This window comes from Tenrec ecaudatus, chromosome 3 (genome assembly GCF_050624435.1).
Source record: "Tenrec ecaudatus isolate mTenEca1 chromosome 3, mTenEca1.hap1, whole genome shotgun sequence".
In the NCBI taxonomy this organism is placed as follows: domain Eukaryota; kingdom Metazoa; phylum Chordata; class Mammalia; order Afrosoricida; family Tenrecidae; genus Tenrec; species Tenrec ecaudatus.
In genome coordinates, this window is record NC_134532.1 from 167,684,320 (window position 1) to 167,709,157 (window position 24,838).

The 24,838-nt window shown below is 44.2% G+C and overlaps 1 pseudogene; it reads left to right on the forward strand.

The window, feature by feature from the left end:
* LOC142442450 (golgin subfamily A member 7 pseudogene) overlaps nucleotides 1-22,505 on the forward strand; it is a 48,067-nt pseudogene extending 25,562 nt beyond the window's left edge.
* The last annotated feature ends 2,333 nt before the right edge of the window (nucleotides 22,506-24,838 follow it).

Consider the following 24,838-nt stretch of genomic DNA (forward strand, 5'->3'; position numbering starts at 1 on the left):
CATTCATCTGAGCCCCGGTAGCTGACCTGCAATCTATTGGGGGCTGCCTGGGGACGCCCACAGGGGACCATCCACCCCCATTGTTGCCCGGGAGCTCTCCACCGGCACCGTTTGCCCCGCCACCGACCCCAGCCAGCTTAGCTCCCACCCCATTCCCGGCCCTGGAAGCTGCACTGTGCACTTGCCGCTGGCGCGAGACTGCAACCAAAGCTCATCCCGCTTCCGTCCATGACACTGCGTTTCCACCAGAGCCACTTCAGGCTGGTCTGTGTCACCGTGGAGCCCTGTGCCCACAGCCTGGAGCGCCAAACCTGCCTGCCGCAGGGCACTCCTTCCAGCGCAGACAGCTCCAGGTGTAACAGTGGGTGCTCCTGCCTATTGGGAGTGCAAGTGATAGTGCTCAGTGCTACCGCCAGAGTGGCTTTGCCTGCCCCGGTGCACCACGGGGGTTCCAGCAAGCAGCAGCTCCCAGCTCTGAGCCTGCCACGGTGCATTCCTCTCAGGGCGAGCAAACTGATATGGAGTGAGATAGGCAAAGACCCAAAACACAAAACAGGGTATGCCAACTATGAAATCCACAGATAGTGATAATAACTCTCAATTCCAATGGACTCAATTCATACATTAAAAGAAAAAGGCCTGAGGACTGGCTCAGAAAACATAATCCATCAATCTGTCGCCTGCAAGAGACACATCTTAAGCGCACAGACAGGAATATGCCATGAATAAAAGGCTGGCAGAAAGTTTACCAATCAAATGATAACAAAAAAGCAGGGCTGGCTATCTTAATCTCGGAAAAAACAGACCTCAAGATCCAAACCATAAAAAGAGACAAAGAGGGACACTATATATATAATGCCCAAAGGTTCAGTAAACCAAGAAGCACTTAGCATATTGAATATTTACGTTCCTAATAATGGTACGGCGAATTTCGTCAAACTATTAAAAAGATGAAAAAAGAAATCATGGATTCAACAATCACAGTAGGTGAGTTTAACACTTCGCTATCAGAGAAAGACAGATCATTGGGAAAGAAGCTCAGCAAAGAAGCCATAGAGCTAAACAATGTAATTAGGCACCAGGGTCTGATAGACATTTATCGAGCTTTCCATCCAAAAGCAAAAGAATTCACATTCTTCTCAAGTCCTCATGGATCTTTTTAAAAAATAGACCACATGCTGGGACACAAGTCAGGCCTGAGTAAATTCAAACACATAGATATTATCCAGACACCTTTCTCAGATCACCATGACATAAAGCCGGAGATTAATAAGAGGATGTCCATAAAAGCAAGGACAACCATTTGAAGGATGAACAACGATCTTCTGTGGCATGAATGGGTACAGGCCCAGATTAGAAAGGATATTAGGAAGTTTCTAGAAACTAACGAGAATGAGAATTCAATATATCACAACTCATGGGACACTGTGAAGGCAGTCATCAGAGGTAGCTTGATATCATTAAATGCATATATGAAAAAAGAAGAGAGACTTATGACAGCTATGTTAATACAAAACCTCCAACAACTAGCACAGAGTCAGCAGAACAACCCCTCCAATAGTAAGAGAAAATAAATAATAAAATCAGGGCAGAGTTAAAACGGTGGGAAGACAAGAGAACAATGCAAAAGATAAATGGAGCTAAAAGCTGGTTCTACGAAAGCATTAACAAAATTGACAGTCCTCTGACAAAGCTTACCAAGGATAGAAAGGAGCAAACATCAACAGGCAGGATGAGGGATGAAAAAGGGGCAATAACAACAGATCCCAATGAGATTAAAGGATAATCACAAAGTAATATGAAGGTCTGTATTCTAATGAATTCAGAAACATGGAAGACAGTCTCTCCCTAGATTATCTCAGACAGAGATCAAGAACCTCAACAAACCCATAGCAAAAGAAGAGATAGAGAGGGTCATCAAGAACCTACTAACAAAAAACTTCTAAGGCCAGATGGCTTCATAGCAGAATTCCACCAAGCATTCAGGGAAGAGTTGACACCAATCCTCTACAAACTATTCCATAACATAGAAGAGGATGGCAAACTCCCAAACTCATTCTACAAAGCAAGCATAACTTTGATACCCAAACAGGGCAAAAACCCGACAAAACAGAGAATTGCAGACCAATATCTCTAATGAAAATATCTGCAAAAATGCTTAACAAAATATTGGCCAATAGAATACAAAAGTATATAAAACATATCATCCACCACAACCAGGTAGGATTCATCCCAGGGATGCAGCGATGGTCTAACACCCGAAAATCCATCAATATTATATACCACATTGAGAAGAAAAAGGATAAAAACCATATGATAATATCCATAGATGCATAAAAAGCATTTGACAACATTCAACACACATTCCTAATTAAGACACTCATGAAGATAGGATTGGAAGGCAAGTTCCTCAAGCTGATACAAGCTATCTATGAAAGGCCAACGGCCAACATCATAGCCAATGGAGAAAAGGGAAAACCAATCCCACTGAAAAAAAGTACAAGACAAGGATGCCCCCTTACCCACTTCTATTCAATATCGTTCTGGAGGTTCTGGCTAACAACATAAGACAGCGAAAGGACATCAAAGGGATCCAAATGGGAGAGGAGGAGCTGAAACTATCACTATTTGCAGATGACACGATCCTGTACACTGAAAACCCCAATAGCTCCACAGCTGGAGTACTTACACCAATAGAGGAATATGGAAGAGTGGCAGGATACAAGATCAATAAACAGAAGTCAGTAGGTTTTCTATACATATCAGGCAGCACCATGGAAGAGGGGATTAAGAAGGAAGTGCCCTTCACAGTAACTAAGAACAAACTGAGATACCTAGGAATATATTTAACAAAAAATACTAAAGACCTCTACAAGGAAAACTATAAGACCCTACTACAGGAAACCAAAAGAGACCTCCACAAATGGAAGAACATCCCCTGCTCGTGGATCGGAAGGTTTAACATAGTAAAGATGACAATCCTACCTAAAGCACTTTACAAGTTCAATACTATACCAATTCAAATACCATCAACCTTCTCCAAAGAATTGAAAAAACTGACCACCAATTTCATATGGAGTGGAAAGAAACCCAGAATTAGCAGAGAACTCCTCAAGAAGGACACAGTTGGAGGACTTGCCCTACCCGATTTTAATGCCTATTACACAGCTACAGTGATCAAAACAGCGTGACACTGGCACAATGACAGACACTCAACCAGTGGAAAAGAATAGAAAACCCAAGAATAAAATCATCAACATATAGACAACTGATCTTCAACAAGGGTCCCCAAACCATCAAGTAGGAAGTGGATGCCCTTTTTAACAAATGGTGCTGGAAACAATGTATATCCACATGTAGAAAAATGAAACAAGACATTTACCTCACACCATGCACAAGAATATACTCAAGGTGGATCCCAGACCTAGAAGTTAAACCCCAAACCATCAGGACCATCAAGGAGGAAATTGGGACTAAACTCAGAGCACTGGCCCAGGAAACTCATAGGCTCACTGAAATAGGGAAGGGTACACAGACAGGTGAACTGGAAATTGACAAATGGAATTTAATAAGAAAAAGCACCTGTGCACCTCGAAAGACTTCATCAAGAGAGGGACAAGACAACCCATAGACTGGGAGAGGATTTTTAGTAATGACACATCGGACAAAGGGCTCATTACTAAAATCTACAACACCATCATGACCTGCAAAAAGAGGAAAACAGTTATAAGGAAGTGGGCAAAAGAACTGAAAAGAACTTTCACTAGGGAGGAGACCCATATGGCCAAGAAGGACATGAGAAAGTGTTCCAGGTCATTAGCCATAAGAGAAATGCAAATCAAAACAACCATGAGATACCACCTAACACCCCTTAGGATAGCCCAAATCAGCAAATCAGAGAGCAACAAGTGTTGGAGGGGCTATGGTGAAGAAGGAACCCTCCTCCACTGCTGGTGGTTGTGTAGATTTGTACAGCCACTATGGAAAGCCATCTGGAGATACTTAAAGAAAATGGAAATTGTTCTACCTTATGACCCAGTCATCTCTCTACTGGGCATATACCTGGTGGAAGCAACAAATAAAACACAACCAGTCACCTGCATTCCAATTGTGGTACAATTCACAATCGCAAAGACTTGGAAACAGCCTAAGTTTCCATCGATAGATGAGTGGATTAGTAAACTCTGGCACATTCACACAATGGAGTACTATGCAGCACTGAAAATCACGTCGTTTCATGGGAAGAGCTGGAAGGTATCATGTTAAGTGAGGTAAGCCAAACTCAAAAGGACAGGTATAACATGAGTTTCCTGAGGTAAGTACAATCAGCACTCCAGGAATAGAAGAATAAACACCTATCTTGCAATAAACGGGTGGAAGCACAGATAGTTGGCAGGAGGGTGAGCCACACCTAGGGAGGTACATGAGAGTCCAACATAAAGAAGAGGAAGTGGGGCAGGGGGAGAGAGAAGTGGGGTGGGGAGAAACTGAGTCAATGGCACGAGGGGAACAGGGCACTCACCCATCCAGGGGGAGAGTATTGGTTCTGTCCCCACAAAACTGGAACATGCATACGGACCCCACCATGACATGCCAAACCAGGAGGCCAACGTAAAGCGCAGAGGAATCCACAAAGAGACTGGACCATACGCTGGCTCTAACCAGAATCAGCCTGACCCACACCATGGAAGGGAGTACCACAGAAAATGAAAACAGATTGTCTGGTGTGGGAAAGGAACTGACCTGTCATACCAAGAAGGAAGCTGAATCAAAGGAAGGGGAGGAACGGAGTGGAGCACACCAGGGCCCACCAAGCTCAGAGGATGATAGCCCGGCTCTGAGGGCCCAAATGTACAGAGAGGACCATATAGCCACTCCCCCTGTGAGATGCGACATCCTGCACTGACCCATGACCCTACACGGGACAGCACCGGAGACACAGTGCGGGATGTGTGACTGAGCTGACCCCACCACACTGAGGCAAAACACTGGGGGTGTGCAATGGAGCGGCGGGGGAAGCAGAGCAAGGGGCTCCCGAGGGAACATAAAGGATGAACTTTGGGGCCAGGATGTGTACCCCATCAGACTCAGCTGGAAAACACTCTTAAAGGTCAACAAACAGACCTTGAACTATTAACAGGTTTTTCTTTTTTTGTTTGTTTGTTTTTTCCTTATTTTTCTCTTCTTTTAAATTTTGTACGTCAGTGGCTTTTTTGTTGGTTAGCTTGTCGGTGTTGCTGCTGTCGTCGCCATGTTCTTATGTGCCAGTTTGGTGCTGTCAAAGCCATCCCCAATTTTATGCACATATTACTATATCAGCAGGTCCACCTAGGTAAGACAGGCTAGACAAACAATGTGAGAAGAAAATAATGGGACCAACAGTCCTGGAGGGACATGAGAGCGTGGGAGGTAGGGGAAGGGAGGAGGTGTCCGCCAACAAAGGGACAAGGGAACAATGAGTGGTTCAAAACCAGTGGAGGGAGGGGATGGGAGGACCTGTAGGGAGTGACCAAGGGCAAGGTAACTGAGAGGAAATACTGAAACCAGAATGAAGGCTGAACATGGTAGTGGGACAGGAGGAAAGTGTAAGGAAATAGAGGAAAGGAGTTGGAGGCAAAGGGCATACATAGAGGCCTAAATAAAGACATGTATGTATGTAAATATGTTTATGATTATGGGGGAAATAAACTTATGTATATATCTTCATAGGTTTAGTTGTAGGGTAACAGGTGGACATTGGGTCCCCTTACATGCATTCCCTTAATACAGGAGCACCTTGCTCAACTAAACAGTCATTCCATGATACCCACTTTCCCAACATGATCGCTGAAGACAAACGTGTGCATAAGCAAATGTGGTAAAGAAAGCTGATGGTGCCCGGCTATCAAAAGAGACAGCATCTGGGGTCTTAAAGGCTTGAAGGCAAACAAGCAGCTCAGAAGCAACAAAGCCCACAGAGAAGAAGCACACAAGCCTGTGTGATCATGAGGTATTGAAGGGATCAGGTAGCAGACACCAAAGAACAAAAACCATCATTGTGTGATCACCTTTCCCACATAAACGTTGAAAACGAATGTGTGCATAAGTAAGTGTGGTGAAGAAGGCTGATGGTGCCCGGCTATCGAGAGATATAGCATCTGGGGACTTAAAGGCTTTAAAGTAAACAAGTGGCTATCTAGCCCAGAAGCAACAAAGCCCACATGGAAGCAGCACATCAACATGTGTGATCATGAAGGGCCGAGGGGACCAGGTTTCAAGCACCAAAGGGGTGGGGGGAATCATATCATCGTGAATGAGGGGAGAGTGTGATGGGGACCCAATGCCCATCTGTAGACAACTGGACATACCTTGCAGAGGGGTAGTGGGGAGGAGATGAGTCACTCAGGGTGCAGTACAGCAACAATAAAACTCACAACCTTCCTCTAGTTCTTAAACGCTCCCTCCATCCACTATTAAGATCCCAATTCTACCTTGCAAACCCAGTTAGACCAGAAGATGCATAGCAGTACACATGGGAACTGGAAACACAGGGAATCCAGGACAGATGAACCACTCAGGACCAGTGGTAAGAGTGGCGGTACTGGGAGGCAAGGGGGGTTCGAAAGGGGGAACCTATCACAAGGATCTACATATAACTTCCTCCCTGGGGGATGGGCAACAGAAAAGTGGATGAAAGGAGACTCCGGGCAGTATAAGATAAGATAAAATAATAATTTATAAATTATCAAGGGTTCATGAGAGAGGGGGGAGCAGGGAGGGAGGGGGAGGGGAAAAGGAAAATGAGGAGTTGATTCTAGGAACCCAAGCGAAAAGCGAGTTTGGAGAATGATGAGGGCAACGAACGTATAAGTGTGCTTTACACAATTTATGTATGTGTGGATTGCGATAAAAGTTGTATGAGCCCCAACACAGCTTTCCCCCAGATCCTGGATGCTTCCTCCCCCCAACTACCATGATCCGAATTCTACCTTGCAGGGCTGGATAGGGCAGAGGTTGTACACTGGTACATATGAGGGCTAGAGGCACAGGGAATCCAGGGTGGATGATACCTTCAGGACCAAGGGTGTGAGGGGCGATGCTGGGAGAGTGGAGGGTGAGTGGGTTGGAAAGGGGGAACTGATTACAAGGATCCACATGTGCCCTCCTCCCTGGAAGAGGGACGGCAGAGAAGGGGGGTGGAAGGGAGGTGCCGGATAGGGCAAGATATGACAAAATAACTATGTATAAATTACCAAGGGGACATGAGGGAGGGGGGAGCGGGGAGGGAGGGGAAAAAAAAGAGGACCTGATGCAAAGGGCTTAAGTGGAGAGCAAATGCTTTGAGAATGATTGGGGCGGGGAATGTATGGATGTACTTTATACAATTGAAGTATGTATATGTATGGATTGTGATAAGAGTTGTATGAGTCCCTAATAAAACGTTTAAAAAAATACAGAAGCATTCACCACACCAAATCCACTGCCACTGAGTCCATTCCAACTCAGACTGACCAACTGATGGGTTAGAAGCCCAATGTCTAACCCATAGAAGCCGTAGGGCTCCTATAATCAAACACCAAACCAAACTCACTGTTATGGACTCGGGTTAGACTCCCAGAGACCCTGGAAGACAGTACCGTAGAAACCCGGTACTCGACCACATCAGTACTCGACATAATCGCATTTTGATGTGAAATGTCGAGAAAAATTTGCATCGGAACTCGTACAAAACATTGGAATCCAACCCGAGCGCACGTGATTTTTGTCAACAAAGGCAGTTCATGTTTCGGTCACTCGGCGTTAGTTGCCTTTGTTACTACACGTTGTTTAAACATTTGGTGGCTGTGTTCCAAGAGTTTTGCTATAATTTTCTTAGTTTTTGTGGCTTTTTGTACTGTTTTTAGGTTAAAAGAATGATGGGTCCTAAGAGTTTTTTGAGAAGAATCATCATGATAAGGAACTGGTTAACCGTGTGATTGATATTGTTGATGATAATTTAGTAACCCTTTTAGAAAACAGTTAAGAAACGCCAACAGCAGACCACATTAGAGAGATTTTTTTTTTTTTTTTTAGAGAAAGTCAACCAGGTCCTAATGAAAAAAGGTAAATTAGGGAAAAACCTCCTGAAAAGCTGCTAACAGTTCATTGTATGGAAGGGGATTCCCTTCCCAAACAGTGACTCTTCCTCGCCATCCCTCCTCTGCACATCGGTGTCCACAGATTCAGATCCTCATCAGTCTCAAGGTATGGCCCACACTGTAGCTGTTAAACACTTCTTTAATGTTGTTGTGTTTCTTATTTAAATGATATTATTTAACTCTAAACTTATTTACTTTGAAATTTCAGTGTCATGTTTTGTATAAAAAAGGAAAGGTTAGGGTAAAAACTTGGTGGTCGAGAACAGATGAATCCATTTTGAGTTATTTCTTGTTTTTCCATTTTCAGTTATTTTGTATGGGGAAAATTGATTTGGAACTGCACTGCGTCTCATCTCAATGCTCCTTCTAGAAGGGATCAGCATCGGGGTGCGGGGTCCTACAGTAGAACTTTGGTTGGGGAAAGGGAAGAGATACCTTTAACATAAAACAGTGGTCAGTCAACACAAAGGAAATGCTAATATTCATCATAACCAGAGAAATTAAAATGCCTTTGATGGGTAAGAAATAATTACTGGCAGGGATATGAAACAATAGGCGCTCACACTGTGAACGAGGAGGTCTGACCTCTTTGTTGTTGTTGGGTGCAGTGCAGTCTATCCCAACTCACGGAGACCCGATGCACGACAGAATGAATGAAACACTTGCCCCACCCTCACAACTGACGCCATATTTAAGTCCACTGCTGCAGCCACTTCGTCAGTCCATCACGGTGAGAGTCTTCATCTTTCTTGCTGACCCTGGGCTTTACCGGGCATGGGGTCTTCCCCACGGGCCCACCCTCCTTGATAACATGTCTGAAGTATGGGAGACGAAGTCCCACCTTCTCATTCTAAGGCGCATTCTGGCTGTACTTCTTCCAAGACAGATCTGCTCATTCTCCTGGCAGCCCACAATATCGTATAATTCGAATGCGTCAATTCTTCTTCTGTAGTCCTTATTTATGGTCCAGTTTTCCATGCACTCGAGCAATTGAAGAGACTGTGGTTTGGGTAAGGCACATTTCGGACCTCTAAGTGACTCTCTGCTTTTTAACACTTTAAAGAGGTCTTTTGCAACAGGTTGCCCCAGACCAAGTCACTGATTTGACTAGAGCTTCCACGAGCATTGATTGTGAACCCAAGAAAAACGAAATCCCTACAAACTGCATTTTTCCTTCCAGTTCTCATGATTTTGTCTACTGATCCAGTTGTAGGGATTTTTCCTTTGCATTGAGTTGTAATCTAGATGAAAGTTTTTGATCTCCACCAGTATTTCAAGTCCTCTTTGATTTCAGAAAGTTAGGGTTTGTCATCTGCACGTTTCGGCGGTTAATGAGTCTCCCTCTAATTCTGAGGCCATATTCTTCTTCAAATAGTCTAGCTTCCCAAATGATTTTACTCAGAATACAAACTGATAACTACGACGAGAGACACACGTTTGAAACCACTCAGCACTCCCTTGTTAAACGACTCCCCCCGGGTGTATACGCAGGGTCCTCATGAGCACAAGGAGGTGCTCTGGAATTACCATTTTTTGCAATGTTAGCCATAGTTTGCTATGATCCCCACAGTCCAAGGCTTTCCCATAGTCAATAAGGCACAAGAAATCAGCTTTTTTATGTTCTCTGTTTTCAGCCAAGGTCGCTCTGACATTAGTAATGATATCCCTCCTTCCATGTGCTCTTCTGGATCTGGTTGAATTTCTGGCAGCTCCCGCTTGATGTACCGCTGCAACCATTTAAAAATCATCTTCAGCAACCTTTTACTTGTATGATATATTAAAGATATTTTTACAACTTTCTTCTTATTTATTTTTTAATCGTTTTATTAGGGGCTCATACAACTCTTATCACAATCCATACATACATCAATTGTGTAAAGCACATTTGTACATTCGTTGCCCTCATCATTCTCACAACATTTGCTCTCCACCTAAACTCCTGGCATCAGCTCCTCATTTTTACCCCTCCCTCCCCACTCCCCACTCTCTCAGGAATCCTTGATAGTACATAAATTATTACTTTGTCATATCTTGCCCTGTCTGACGTATCCCTTCACCTACTTTGCTGTTGTTCGTCCCCCAGAGAGGAGGTCACATGTAGATCCTTGTAATCAGTTCCCTCTTTTCAACCCATCCTCCCTCCACCCTCCCAGTATGGCCACTCACACCACTGGTCCTGAAGGGTTATCCACCCTGGATTCCCTGTGTTTCCAGTTCCTATCTGTACCAGTGTACATCCTCTGGTCTAGCTAGATTTGTAAGGTAGAATTGGGATTATGATAGTGGGGGAGGAGGAAGCATTTAGGAACTAGAGGGAAGTTGTATGTTTCATCGTTGCTACATTGCACCCTGACTGGCTCAACTCCTTCCCGATACCCTTCTGTAAGGGGATGTCCAGTGACCTTCAAATGGGCTTTGGGTCTCCACTCCGCATCCCCCCCCTCATTCACTATGATAAGATTTCTTGTTCTGATGATGCCTGATACCTGATCCCTTCAACACCTTGTGATCGCACAGGCTGGTGTGCTTCTTCCATGTGGGCTTTGCTGTTTCTCAGCTAGATGGCCACTTGTTTGCCTTCAAGCCTTTAAGACCCCAGACGCTATATCTTTTGATAGCAGGACACCATTAGCTTTCTTCACATTTGCTTATGCACCCATTTGTTTTCAGCGATTATATCAGGGAGGTGAGTGCACATTGATATGACTTTTTTGTTCTTTGTGCTTCTTCCATGTGGGTTTCATTGCTTCTCAGCTAGATGGCTACTTGTTTAACTTCAAGCCTTTAAGACCCCAGATGCTGTATCATTTGATAGCCGGGCACCATCAGCCTTCTTCACTACATTAGCTTATGCACCCGCTTTCTCTTCAGCAGTTGTGTCAGGAAGGTGAGCATCATGGAATGCCAATTTAATAGAAGAAAGTATTCTTGCATTGAGTACTTGAGTGGAGGCCCAATGTCCTTCTGCTACCTTAATACTAAACCTATAAATATATGCCCATAGATCTATTTCCCCATCTTCATATATATTAAGGATATTGTTTGATAAGATCACATTTTGTTGAAACATCTCAACTGATATTCCATCAGTCTGGGGGCCTTGTTTTTCCCCTATGCCTTCAGTACAGTTAAGACTTCGTCCTTCATTATACTGGCTCTCGCTCATGTTTCCTCTCAAAGTGGTTGAACATTGACCAAATCTGTTTCGTACATGATTTAGTAATCCTATATATTCATTTTAATTCAGTACAAAGATAGGACTGGGAATGCTTAATAACAAAGTAAGACTGTCACCCTCTCAGGGTGGGGAACTTGACCAAGAAAGGGGCCTCAACTCATATCGGTAATATGCTAATTGATTAAATTGGGTGGTGGGTTTAATGGTGTTTTAGTTGTTTTTACATCTTTCTGATGGTGGAAAATGTTTCATAATAAAAGGCTGATGGTGCGTGATTACAACCGTGGGAAGGAAAAAGACTGAATCCTGCCCTGAACAAGAAAGCAAGAGACCCAGGTTCTGGGTGCTAATAACTCAACTCAGTGGTTCTGAATAGATCATCTATGCACAAGGGCTGGTTTCTACTTCTACAAATAAGGACATGTCAATGGATGTTTCTAAGGTCTTTTCCAGATCTCAGAGCTCATGGGTTTGTACGGACTAGGTTTCCTATTTGCCTACCTCACTTAGGGCTCAGGCCAGAGCATGGTTTCTCCACTCATTCCAAATTGTAGTTTTAAGATTTACATTTACTGCAGAACAGAATTTCAAATTCCCATGGAATCAAGACTTTATGGAGTATCCGTGGCTGGTTGAATCCCTCTAATCCCTGTTGCCCTAAAATAAATATTTACCCCTTAAACCGAAAACACCCTATTGAGTCTTCTTTAAACCAAGGAATGGTAATTCTTTATTAACTAATAGTTATTCACTGGCTGTCAGCCTTGGACATTGTGCTTTTTAAAGGATTGATCTGTTGTCAGTTGGTAGATGCCATCGAGTCAGTTCTGCACAACAGAATGAAACATGGCCCGGGAAGGAGTCATACACTTGCTCCTATACTTCCAATTATTAGACCTTCAGTATCTGATAATGTCTCGAAGCTATGTATAAGGATTTCATCAGTTACTTCTCTGAAGTGGGCAGTCAATACCTTCCTCGTTCCCTTTATTACTCTGGAAACAGTGCTCAAATCTGTTCACTTTGGGTGACCTTGCTGGCACTTGAAATGCCAGTGACACAGCTCCCAGCATCACGGCAACACACAAGCCACCACAGTGAGACACACTGACAGACAAGTGGTGGAAGAAGCTATCTTGCTGGGATCAGATGGACAAGAGCATCGTGAAAGGTTACAGAGGAAACTCTGGGGGCGGTGAGTTTATGCTAATGGGGGATATGTTAATGGGGGAGGACCAATTTGGATGGGGTGGGCACCAATGGTTGCATAACTTGACGGATGCCATCAGTGTCAGCAAACTGCACGTCTACAAAGTGTTGAGCTCGTGGACATTCTGCTCTGTATATTCTCTGTTGACACAAATGCAATTATTTCCCGTTGAATGTATTTATTTACATATAAAGCATTGTTTTTAATCTATTGTCACGTTTAATCCGAAACCAAATTCACTACCCTCAAGTCGATTCCAACTCATTGCAACCCTAGAGGGTGGGGTAGAACTGCCTCTGCGAGTGTCCAAGCCTGTAACTCTTTCCGGGAGTAGAAAGCCTTGTCTGGCAGAAAGTGGCCCGGCGGCAGCAAAACAAGATTACGAGTTTAGATTTGATAGACTGCTCGAACTCTGTAATTGCTTATTTCATAATGACCCCCAAGAACACGTTGTAGACAGTGCCACTTAAAATGGAGAGAGTAAATTATTAAGTTTAGTTATGCATGCCACTCAAGCCAACTTCGATCTCACCTATGTGGGAAGGAAGCAATTCTGTCTTTTCATTTTAGCAAAATCTCGTTCCTCTTCTAGTAATAATCTGGCTGGACAAACACGCGACTGGTTTCTAAAACCAACATCTGATGCCAGAAGTGACATCCACATCATATCATTTCAATCGACTCTGCTGAGCGAAACTCATCCGTGTCGGAGTAAGCCCTTTGACAACACATGGGGCATTGTGCCATGTATAGGCAGTCTGTCTGTCCCACTGCCAGAGTGCTGCTCACTTAATTTAGCCCAGTGAGTTGACAAATTGACCCCTGTTGGCTTGGCCTGAGGACGTCTCAGTGTCTGCTGGCCCACACAGAGAGTCCTTTCTTGAGTGGAGGGAAAGAGAGCCAGGTCTCAGCAGGTCAAGCCATCAAAGGGCACTGGGGATCATGGAAACTGGCCATTCTGGAATAGCCAATATGCCACAAGCCTCAAATGCCCCGGTAGGAGCAGCTGAAGGAGGCTGCAAATCACAGACGTGCCTATTTTTAACTTGGGAAATTGTGTGTTTAGACAGGTCAGTCCTAGCCTGGCGTAACACCAGAGCAGGTGAGCACATCATCAAGGCATGTCCCCGAAATAACAGGTATTTTATAAATGCCACGACCTTTTAACAGGTATTTTATAAATACAAATGAACAAAGGTGCAAGAGGACGCAATGGACATAAAAAACTGAAGTCATAATCTGGCCCTAAGAAAAGGAACTTAGATAAGGCAGTCAGGAGCAGATAGATGGCAGTCCAGCCTACCCCAAAGTCACGCATGAGACTCTAACGGGACTCAGAACTCACTGACATCGAATCGATGCCGACTCATGGCCACCCTACAGGACAGGGGAGGTAGAACGGCCCCCTGTGGGCTTCTGAGACTGAAACTCCTAGAGGAGGGGAGTAGAAAGCCCCATCTTTCTACTGAGGAGCTGGGTGGTGGTTTCGAACGCTGACCTTGTAGTATGCAGCCCAATGTCTAACCACGCTTCTCCATGTAACCATAAAGATATAAAAGCCCAACTTTCCAAGACAGATTATTTGATGGTTCAGACTAAATAAAGAGAAGACAAACTCAAGTTGATTCCAACTCACAGCGATCCTATAGGACGAAACCGAACTGCCTGACAGAATTCATGAGGCCACAGATCTTTACCAGTGTACATAATGCCATCATCCTCCCACAGAGCAGCCGATAAGTTCGAACCATCAACCTTGTGGTTAGCAGTCCAATGCTTTACCCACTGCACCACCAGCGATCCTTTAATGATTTTGAGGGGGGAAAAAGCCAAAAAACCTCAAAACCAAATTCAGTGTCAACAAGCCCATTCCGGCTCATTGTGATCCTACGGGACAGAGTAGAAGTGCCCCTTGGGTTGCCAAGTCTGTAAATTTTTATCTTTATTTTTCAGATAGCCTCATCTTTCTCTCTCGGAGCGGCTGGTGGGTTCGAACCACTGACCTTGAAGTTAGCAGCAAAGTAGCCCACTATGCTACACAGGCTCCCTGATAATGCAGAGAAGGATCCGATAATTACCTGTGCTTTCTCGTGAAATTGAAACAGCCACCTGCTCCCCAGTGACTGGGCAATGAGTCCATAGACACGTTGTTTCTAATGTCATTAACGGGGTGAGGGGTGCTCAGCAGGGAGCTCCTGCTGTTTACCTCGTAAAGAATAGTGACTGTATCAAGTTTAAAGTGCAGACCTCCTGGGAAACAAGCTGCTCACCCTGGGAATTCTCCTGTTGACACCTTAAGTTCTTATTATTAGTAAGAACAGGTCTTTATGATGCCACTTGTTGAAAATGGAGCAAAGGTGCTCTAAATCCGTGGCAGTGAAAATTGGTCTTAAAGAGGGGATCAGAATATGCCTCAGTCATTAGAATCCTTTTTTGAAGTTTATCCCAATTTGGAAAATTACTCCAGATCATACCATTTGTTTAAACTTGTACCAGAAATAGCTGAAGTATGAGGGGGCTTCAAAAAAGTCTGTGGGAAAATGGGATGAAAAGACAGTGGAATTTTTCACGAATATATGAAGTCCCCGTGCATGTGCGCATATAGGAATTAACCTTGCATATATAGGAATTAATTTTATGTGTGTGTGTCATTCATAAGTCTATGAAAAATCAGGCAGGTTTTTCAGCTCAACTCTTTTCTAGTCTTCTATGTGCTGCCTGTTAAGATCTCTACTCGGATGTCTGATTTTCAAAACCTCACTGCCATGGAGTCGGTTCTGAGTCATAATGACCCTATATGACATGGTGGAACTGCCCCTGTGGGTTTCCAAGACTATAACTCTTTACTGAAGTAGAAAACCTCGTCATTCTCGTGGTGCTGGTGGTTTTGAACTGCTGACCTTGTGGTTAGCAGCCCAACACATTAACCTCGATACCACCCGGGATCCTGAATGTCAGATAGACATCTGAAACTTCGTATGTCCAATAATGAACTCCTAATATTCCCTTCTGAATTTACCCCTCATCTTCTTCATCTCAGTAAATAGAGCTCCAACCTAACAATGTTTCGGACTGAAACCTTTGATAACATCCTTAACTCTTCCCTTGCCTCCTCCACCAAATCCTATTGACTTGTCCTTTGTCTGAAAGAAAGTAAATCAAAACGTATTTAAATTTGATCACTTCTCACTCATCTCATCCGCTCACTCAAGTCTGACTTGTCAAGACCCTAGAGGACAGAGACAAGGCTTTCTATGGGGGAAGGGAGACAGTGGTTGGTGTAAGATATGAAAATAATAATTCATAATTTATCAAGGGGTCACGAGGATGGAGGGCGGGGAAAAAAGAAGAGCTGATACCAATGGCTCAAAAGAAAGTAAATGTCTAGAAAAGAATGATGGCAACATATGTACAAATAAGCTTGATACAATTGATGTATGGATTATTATAAGAGTTGTAAGAGACCCCAATAAAATGATCTTTTAATAAAAAAATCTTTTAAAGAGTTACAGGAGCAGTTCTACCATGTCCCTACAGAGTTGTTATGAGTTGGAATTGACTTGATGGCAGTGAGTTTGGCTTTTCCTCTATCCAAGCCATAGTATCTCAACTGGATGATCAGGGACCTCCTACCCCGTCCTGCTGCCCCTCACAGTGTATTATCAGTGCAGCCGGTATGTTGCTGTCGTGTGCTGTGCAGGCGATTCTGACTCATAGCAACCCTATATGACAAACAGACCACCAACATTTAGGTTAGCAGTCGCATATTTATTCTCCTGAGGTCGGATAATGTCGCTACTCTGTCAGAATCTTCCAACGATTTTCCTTCTCTCTCAGGTAAAAGCCAAAGTCCGTGTAGTGGCCTAGAAGACCTTGCATGAGGGGCCAGGTCATCTCGTCTCCCAATATCCTGCCTCCAACTTACTTTACTCGGCCACACTGGTCTTGCTGGTCCTTGAACAATCCCGACACCCCGTCCTCTGATGTCAACAGGCAGCCTCCTCAGGAGAAGTCCCTCTTTCCCCTGAGAGGCAGCTTCCACAAGCTCGCTTCATCAGCCCTTTGCCCCACCATCGGCTTCTGAGAGAGGTCTTTCCACACAGCTGGACCAGAAACTCCAACAGTCCTTACTCCCTTGCCCTGTTTGGTTTTTTTCTCTATCATGGTCATTGATATTTTTCCAGAGCCTGAAAAATAGTACTGAAAAATCTCTGTATGTTCTTAAGTTTTAGTTTATTATCTGTCTCCCCATTCTAAAATATGAGAAAAGATTTTTACATAGTACTATACGCTCAGACTGGAGGCCTGGTGCCGTTGTGGGGTCACGCATTGGGCTGCTAACCACAAAGTCGGTAGTTCAAACTTACTAGTCTCTCGGAAGAGGAAAGATGAAGCTTTCTGCTCCCTAAGGATTTACAGCTTGGAGCCCCCAGGGACAGAGCCACTCTGTCCTATGTAGGGTCTCTATGAACTGGAATCGCCTCAATGGCAGTGAGATTTATATAAATACACGCATATACATACATGTATATATACATGTATGTTGTCCTCAGAGCCTAGAAGAGTTCCTGAACCACTCACTGTAGGCAATATAAAGATATTACTATATTATATAAAGATTTATACTACATATTATATGATGTTTTCATTTTTGATGTAGTCTAATTTATTAATCTATGTATTATTTATGATTTTTAATGTCTTGCTTAAGACAGCTTTCTCCACTCTGATCTATCTTGAGGTCATTTCTTCTAAAAAGGAAAGCTGCAAACAAACAAAACGAGACCCCCTCAGGTAGTTAATATGAAAGAAAATAATTTTTTCAACATTATAAGGTACTTGACTCAATAACTATTACTTGGCTCAAATTAAATCGAAGGAAACCTTCTCATCCTATTCAATGCTAAGTCAACTTCTGGTGCCTACTATACCAGGAGCCCAATTCAGTCTTTCAAATGATATAATTGGAAGGTTTTCTAATCTACACCAAATTGTTTTGGCTGCCCCCTAAAAGCCCACTGCCTTCCCATCACTTCCAAAAGGCAGCCTCATTTATCCGGAGTTTAGAAGCCTGTAAGTCTTTATAAGAGCAAGCAGCCTCCTCTTCGTCCCTTGGAGCCCCTGATGAGTTTGAACTGCCAACCTTGTGGTCAGCAGTCCACTAACCCAAAAGGCTGCCAGTGTCCCAATCTGCAGCTCAGGAAGGGCCAGCCATGGCAGGGAAAGAAAGACCACCTGGGGAAGAAGGACCTCTGTGTTTTTGCCAAAATCAAAAAGAACCAGCATTTTCTTCCAGCCCATCACTATCGACAATGGCTTTGGGCCAGAAGGGTCTCTGGTTACCAAATCTCTTGAAGCACAGACCAGGTCTTCAGGATTCTGATACAGTCACTGTCCTTTGTCACTTGTGTAGAAACAAGAGTATCTTAAACATTGAAGATAGGACACCACCCTGGCAGTGGCAAGCTCAGTGCAACATGCCTTCGCAAGCCTGTCCAGGCCTCCCAGTGGCAGGAATCACCGCCCAAGCAGGGAAAGCCCACAGCACTGGCCTGGGTGCAGGAACAGGAGGCCAGCTTCTGTGTGTCCCGGGACTTCCACAGGGCTGCCTCTGCTATCATGCAATCCCTTTATATTAGTAAAATAAGAATCATTATTTTGTGATGAAACAAAGACTTCTGAAACCTCAAGGGGAAAGAGAGCAAAAATGCAAGTTAATATCATGCCATGCAATAAATGTACAGATGTGCTTGACACAATGGATGGATGTGTTGTGGTAAGAGTTGTACAAACCCCCAATAAAATTATTTTTTAAATTTTCTTTCAAAAAAATGTTTTTCTTTCATATATATATATATATATATATATATATATATATATATATATATATATATATATATATATATGAACTTATGTGAGTAAAGTTGAGCACTCTCCTGCCATGATCCTTCCCTGAATTCTAAACGCAATTCCCAAGTCCCCACAGCCAGGCACAACCAACATGGGTCACAAGAGGAAGCAGGAAACGGGAGCAAACATTGTCTGTGTAAGGCCATCCTGATTCCCAATACCTTGCACGCACTAGACACGCCACCAAATCTCAGTGAATCCTCAAAACAACCCCACGAGACAGCATCATTAACCCCCACTGGATAGATGATAAAAGACCAAAGAGAATCAAATAAACTGCGCACAGAACCACTAGAGAGAGCAAAACACTCTAAGCAGTGAACTCAGCTTTCCAAACCCAAATACCGTGCATTCCAAGTCACAGCGAGATTCCATGGCGTTCCTGTGGCTATAAGACAAGAACAGCCAGCCTTGTCTTTCTCGTGTAGCAAAGGAGCTGATGGGTTTGAAGCACCAAGCTTTCTGTTGGGGGCCCAACACTTACCCTGCAGTGCCACCAAGGCTCCTGATCCCGATTCCCCAAAAAAACACACCACAAACTCACTGCCATTGAGTGGATTCTGACTGATGGTGACCCTATAGGACAGGGTAGAATTGCCCCTGTGGGTTTCCCTGACTGTACCTCTTAATGGGAATTAAAAGCCTCACCTGTCTGCCCCCTGACTCCAAAGCACTTGCTAATTCATCTCTCATAGCACGCTCCACATAATGCAGGTCACATATGGGATTTAAATTCATTCTTCCAGTAGTTACATGTTGACACAGTGGTTATGCATTGGGCTGCTAACTACAAGGTCAGCAGTTTAAAACCAGCAGCCGCTGTTCAGGAGAAAGAGTCGCAGTTCGGAAACCCACAGAGGCAGCTCTATCTTGCCCTGTAGGAGCACTATGAGTGGCCATCGAGGTGATGATAGAGAATTTTTTTTGGAAGCTGTCACAGGAGGGAGCCCGAAGGGTGTAGTGAGTTCCTCACTGGGCTGCTAGCAGGAACTGCTGGGAGAAAGACCTGCTTCACCCGCCCCCAGAGTTACAGGGTAGTTCTACTCTGCCCTATAGCGATGCGTCGGAATGGACTCCGTAGCAGTGAAGTGAGTTCAGTTTTATTGTTTCTGTTTTATATTTTGAGTAGTCATATTAAAAAGGTAAAACGAAAACAGTAAAATTCATTTTAGCCATATATTTTACATGATACATAGCATTTAAGGGGAATTCAAAGAATTCGTGGAAGAAGAAATTTAAGAGATAATAAAAATTTTCCTATGAACTTTTTGAGGTCCTGTTGTGTAATCAATCCAATATGCATTATTTTTAGAAGTCATTGAAATATTTTATATTCTATTTTTTCTTATGTGCTAAACCTTTCTATACTAAGCCTTCCAAGTTGGCGAAGAATATCAAAAGTACCATGAACTGCCAAAAGAACAAACAGATCTGTCTTGGAAGAAATTCAGCTAGAATGTTTCTTAAAGACAAGGATGATAAAAAAATTAAATAAAAAATTAATTAATTTTTTAAATTAAAAACAACAACAGAGGCAAGGATGGTGAGGCTTCCTTTCAAGTACTTCGGACATTATCAGGAAAGACCAGCCTCTGGAGAAGGACATCATGCTTGATAAAGCAGAAGGACAGCTGAAAAGGAGAAGGCCCGGGACAAGGTGGATCGGCACAGTGGCTCCAACAATGGGTTCAACTATAAGAATGATTGTGAAGATGGTGCAGGACGGGGCTGTGTTTACTTCTGTTGTCCATGGAGCCTCTGTGAGCCAGCACGGATTCAATGGCACACGGCACCACCTTACCCAAGCCTTGAAACCTGTATGGATTTTGTACTTACAGAACACTCCCTGAGGACTAGCAGCCCTGAGGGCTCAAAAGGCACACGCATGTGGCTCACACCCACAAAAAACCCAGCCCTTCAAACTCAGTGCCATTGAGTTGATTCTGACTCACACCAACCCTGTGGGACAGGCTGGACCTGCCCGAGACTGTACCTCTTGACAGGAGTAGAACCCCTCATCTTTCTCCCATGAGGCAGCTGGTGGTTTCAAACTGTTGGCCTTGTGGTTAGCAGCCCAACTCATAAGCACTACACCACCAAGGCTCCTGTCACACGTGGCCCCCACACTGGCCCTTCTATAGGCAAAGAGATCATTCAACCCTCAGCACCCATGCTGAGCAGTGTGCGTAGGCACATTATTGGAAGCACTGGGTTCCCATGTCCCCAGACAAGTTCTCAGGAGCAGCTCAGCTTAAAGTTCCTCTTCAGGGACATCTCCTCGGGGCCCAGAATGCTCCAGCCCCACCTCAGTCACCCTCCAATACTGCAAACTCTTTTACTTTCCTCCACAGCACTCATCACTAACAACATTGTCTCCTTCATCTGTTGGCCAACTTGTTCATTGCCTAGCTCCCCTCCATCCAATTTAGCTCCGAGTCAACAGAGCCTTTTCTGTATCCTGTGTCACTCCATTTCCCAAACTTGGGCAATGCCTGACACAAAGAAATTAATCAAAGAATATGTGTTGGATCAATGGACTGCTAGAAGGCTTTAGACATGCTGACAGGAGAGGCCAGTCCCTGGAGAAGGACATCATGCTTCATAGATGGGCAGTGAAAAAGAGGAAGGCCTTCACGGAGATGGATTGATACAGTAGGTGCAACAATGGGCTCAAGCATGGGAACAATTGGAGGATGGTGCAGGACCAGGCAGTGTTTCAGTCAGTTGTGTATAACGTCACTATGGGTTGGAACCAACTCAAAGCACCTAATGATAAAATAGAGCCTCATATCTATGAGAGAATCAATTGGATGGCTGTAAGCTGGTGGTATCATGGTTATATGTTGGACTGCCAACCGCAAGGTCAGTAGTTCAAACTCACCAGCCACTACTTGGAAGAGCGATGAGGCTGTCTCCTCCCTTAAAGATTTATAATCTTTGAACCCAGGGGGCAGTTCTACTCTGTCCTGTACAAAAAACCCCAGAACTCTGCCATCAAGTCGATGCCAACTCATAGCAACCCTCTAGGACAGGGTAGAATTGCGCCAATGGGTTTCTGAGGGTGTGACTCTACGGGAGTAGAAAGTTCCGTCTTTCACTCTGTCCTCTCCCGTCACAGTAAATTGTGATCTACTCTATGGTAGAGGGCTGTGTGTGTGTGTGTGTGTGTGTGTGTGTGTGTGTGTGTGTGTGTGTGTACACATGAAAGAATAATTTGGGCAGCGCGACAACGGCTGGAGGGCAGAGGAGGCGGCGCGGCCCATCCTGTCCTCGCCACGAGGCCGCAGCAGGCGCCGGTGTCCGGGAAGGTGTTCATCCAGCGAGACTACAGCAGCGGCACACGCTGCCAGTTCCAGACCAAGTTCCCCACCGAGCTGGAGAACCGGATTGATAGACAACAATTTGAAGAAACAGTTCGAACTCTGAATAACCTTTATGCAGAAGCAGAGAAGCTTGGGGGCCAATCATACCTTGAAGGCTGTTTAGCATGTTTAACAGCATACACCATCTTTTTATGCATGGAAACCCATTATGAGAAGGTTCTGAAGAAAGTCTCCAAATACATTCAAGAGCAGAATGAGAAGATATATGCTCCCCAAGGCCTCCTTCTGACAGACCCCATTGAGAGAGGACTTCGAGTTATTGAAATCACCATTTACGAAGACAGAAGCATGAGCACTGGAAGATAAAGCTCAGAAATAGAGCTCCTGCCTGCAGCTGGGGCCCTCCTGTCTCCACGGGCCGACCGCAGAGTGTCCCCTACCTCCTCTCCAGAGCATCATTCCTTTGTATCTGCTGCCAGAGCCATGGTGCCATTGACTCCAAGGACTAACTTTCTAAAATTCCGCTCCTGGGGTGACCTCTAGCCTCTCAGCATCCACTTTGTGTCTCCAAATTGTGTAGGACTCCGTAATCTTTGGGTTGCTTTCAGAGAAAACACAACGAAGCATTTCACTTTTTATTCAAGGCTGTTTAATCAAATTATGCAGTTGGTCATCCCAATGCAAAGCTGTTTTTTGTCTGCAACCATTGGGTTCTCTTGGTTCCTTGGGCCAGCTGCCCAGGTGGCATCAGACTGCAAAAAGGCCTATTTCACTCAGTGTCCAGTCCTTATTAGCCTGGATTAATAAAATGCGTTTTCTCCAGCATTTTGGTCAACGGAAGGCTGTGTCCATAATTTTGCTAACCTGTCTCTCCAATCTCAAAGATCTACCAGTTTTGCCATGACTCAGATCTTAAGAGCTTCCTGTGCTGGTCAGCTTCTATAACCGAAGCTCATTGGAATAATAATGTATTTTGTTATTTGTTTCATTACAGCAATTACTACTAATTAAACCAGTATTTAATGCCATTTCCAGGTTTTTTTTTGTTTCTGTTTTATTTTTAGTTCTTAATTTTGTTACAATTGCATTACCATGAATGTTGGGAAGATGTGATGTGTGTTGCTTGTTCGTTACAAAAAATAAGGAAGCACAAAAAGGTGGATGCTAAACCATCAGACACAGAAATGCCCCTGTTGTGTCTCTGAATGTGTAATAAATGAGTGCAATAAATATTTTAATTATAGTTTTGTTATAAATATAATTTATGAGAAAAAATTGATAGGAATAATACTGAATATTGCTCACTTTTAACCGTCCTCCTGGCCAACCTTATGAATCATAGACCTTCCTCACATACAGTATTCAGTGCACAGAAGTCATATGATGGGGTCCAGTACAATAAGTGGTTTCAAGTAAAATTCTCAAGTGTGAGTCAATAGTTCTGGTTCTTTTGGCTGAGTTTTCTTAATAATAGCTGAGGGCTGTTTGTGCCTGATTCGTCTTTTGGGTGTGAGAGCTGTGCGTCTGACAAAAACTTCAGAAATAGGAGAGGGAAAAACATTTAAAAGTTTGACTTTCAGAGACATGGTAGGTGCTAATACTGGATTTAATCTTTCAGATTTAATTTCTTTAATAGGTTTGATAGCTCTTCAATAGATTTCATAGGTCTGTGTAATATTTTAATTGTATAATAAAACCCCGTTGTTATTTTATAACCCGTAAAAAAAAAAAGAAAGAATAATTTGTGGGCCATTCTTGAAATTTAACCAACACTTGCAACACTATCTATGTGAACATATATTGTAACTGGTCTCTGAATCCTTAACTTGGGTTAGGTCCCATGCTATACATGTGTTAGAAACATCTCCCCTGGTAGCAAGCAGTAGACATTCCACTCAAGCTGCTTCAGCAAAAAGGAAATACTGGTCAGGATTCTGGACCTCAGAATCTAACTTACTCACTGTCGTAGTCGATTTGGACTCATAGTGCCCCGATAGGGCAGGGCTGTACTACTCCTGTGAGTCTGCGAGACTGTTTATGGGAGCAGAAAGCCGTCTTTCTCCTGTAGAGCTGGCTGGGGCTTCTAACTGCTGACCTTGTGGATTGCAGCCCAATGCAGAACCACTATGCCACCAGGGCTCCTCAGAATTTAACTAGCAACCCAAAAGCTGCCACAAGGTTCCAACTCTGGGATCTGCTTCTTATGTCGTGGCTTTGTTTTCTTCCCACCCTTCAGGTTTCTCAGCTAGTGGGTTTGAACTGCCAACCTGTGGTGAACAGTCTAGTACATTACCCACGGCACCACCAGAGGTCCTTAAACTGTAAATACCCATTTTGGACAGGAGACAGCCAGTTGGTATTGAGTGGAGACTCCCGTGCTTCAGAGCAAACCACACTCCAGAGGGTTTTTCCTTTTGGAAGCAGACAGCGATCGTCTCTCCTGAGGCACCTCTGGGTAAATTCAAACCACTAACCTTGTAGTTGGGAGGGAAGTGCTTAACAGCTTGCACCAGCCACAGACACCTTCTTACAGTGTTCTTGTTAGGTGCTGGGGAGTTCACTCTATAGAAATGCCTACAGAAAGTTTTCCTGGCTGCAGTCTTTATGGAAGCAGGTCTTTCTCCGGTGGAGCCGCTGTCTGGGTTCAAACCACCAACCTTTCAGGAGGTCCGACCAGGAGTTCCTGTTATGCGTACTTACTGACACAGAACCGATTCTGACTCATGGCAATGCTGTGTGTGGGTTTTGAGGCTGTAAAGTTTTATAGGGGCAGATAGCCTCATCTTTCTTCCTCACAGCAGCCGGTGGGTTTGAACCGTTCATCTTGCGGTTGGCAGTTTAACGCTTACCCAACAACACCACCAGGGTGGTTTTAAAGGCCCAAAATTCTTGGCCTTCCTGATTCTCCTCCATTTCAAAACTTCCCAGACAGGGAGAGGAAGGGAGACAGCCTGGCAGGGGCTCCCCTTGCCCCCCTGGCACACACCAGTTCACTGCGACCTCAGGGCTGGGCCATGCTGTCACGCGATAACTGTGTGGATGGGGAAGGGGCATGAGGGGACCCCCTGGAAAGAAGGGGTATCAGGCAGAAGGCACCCCT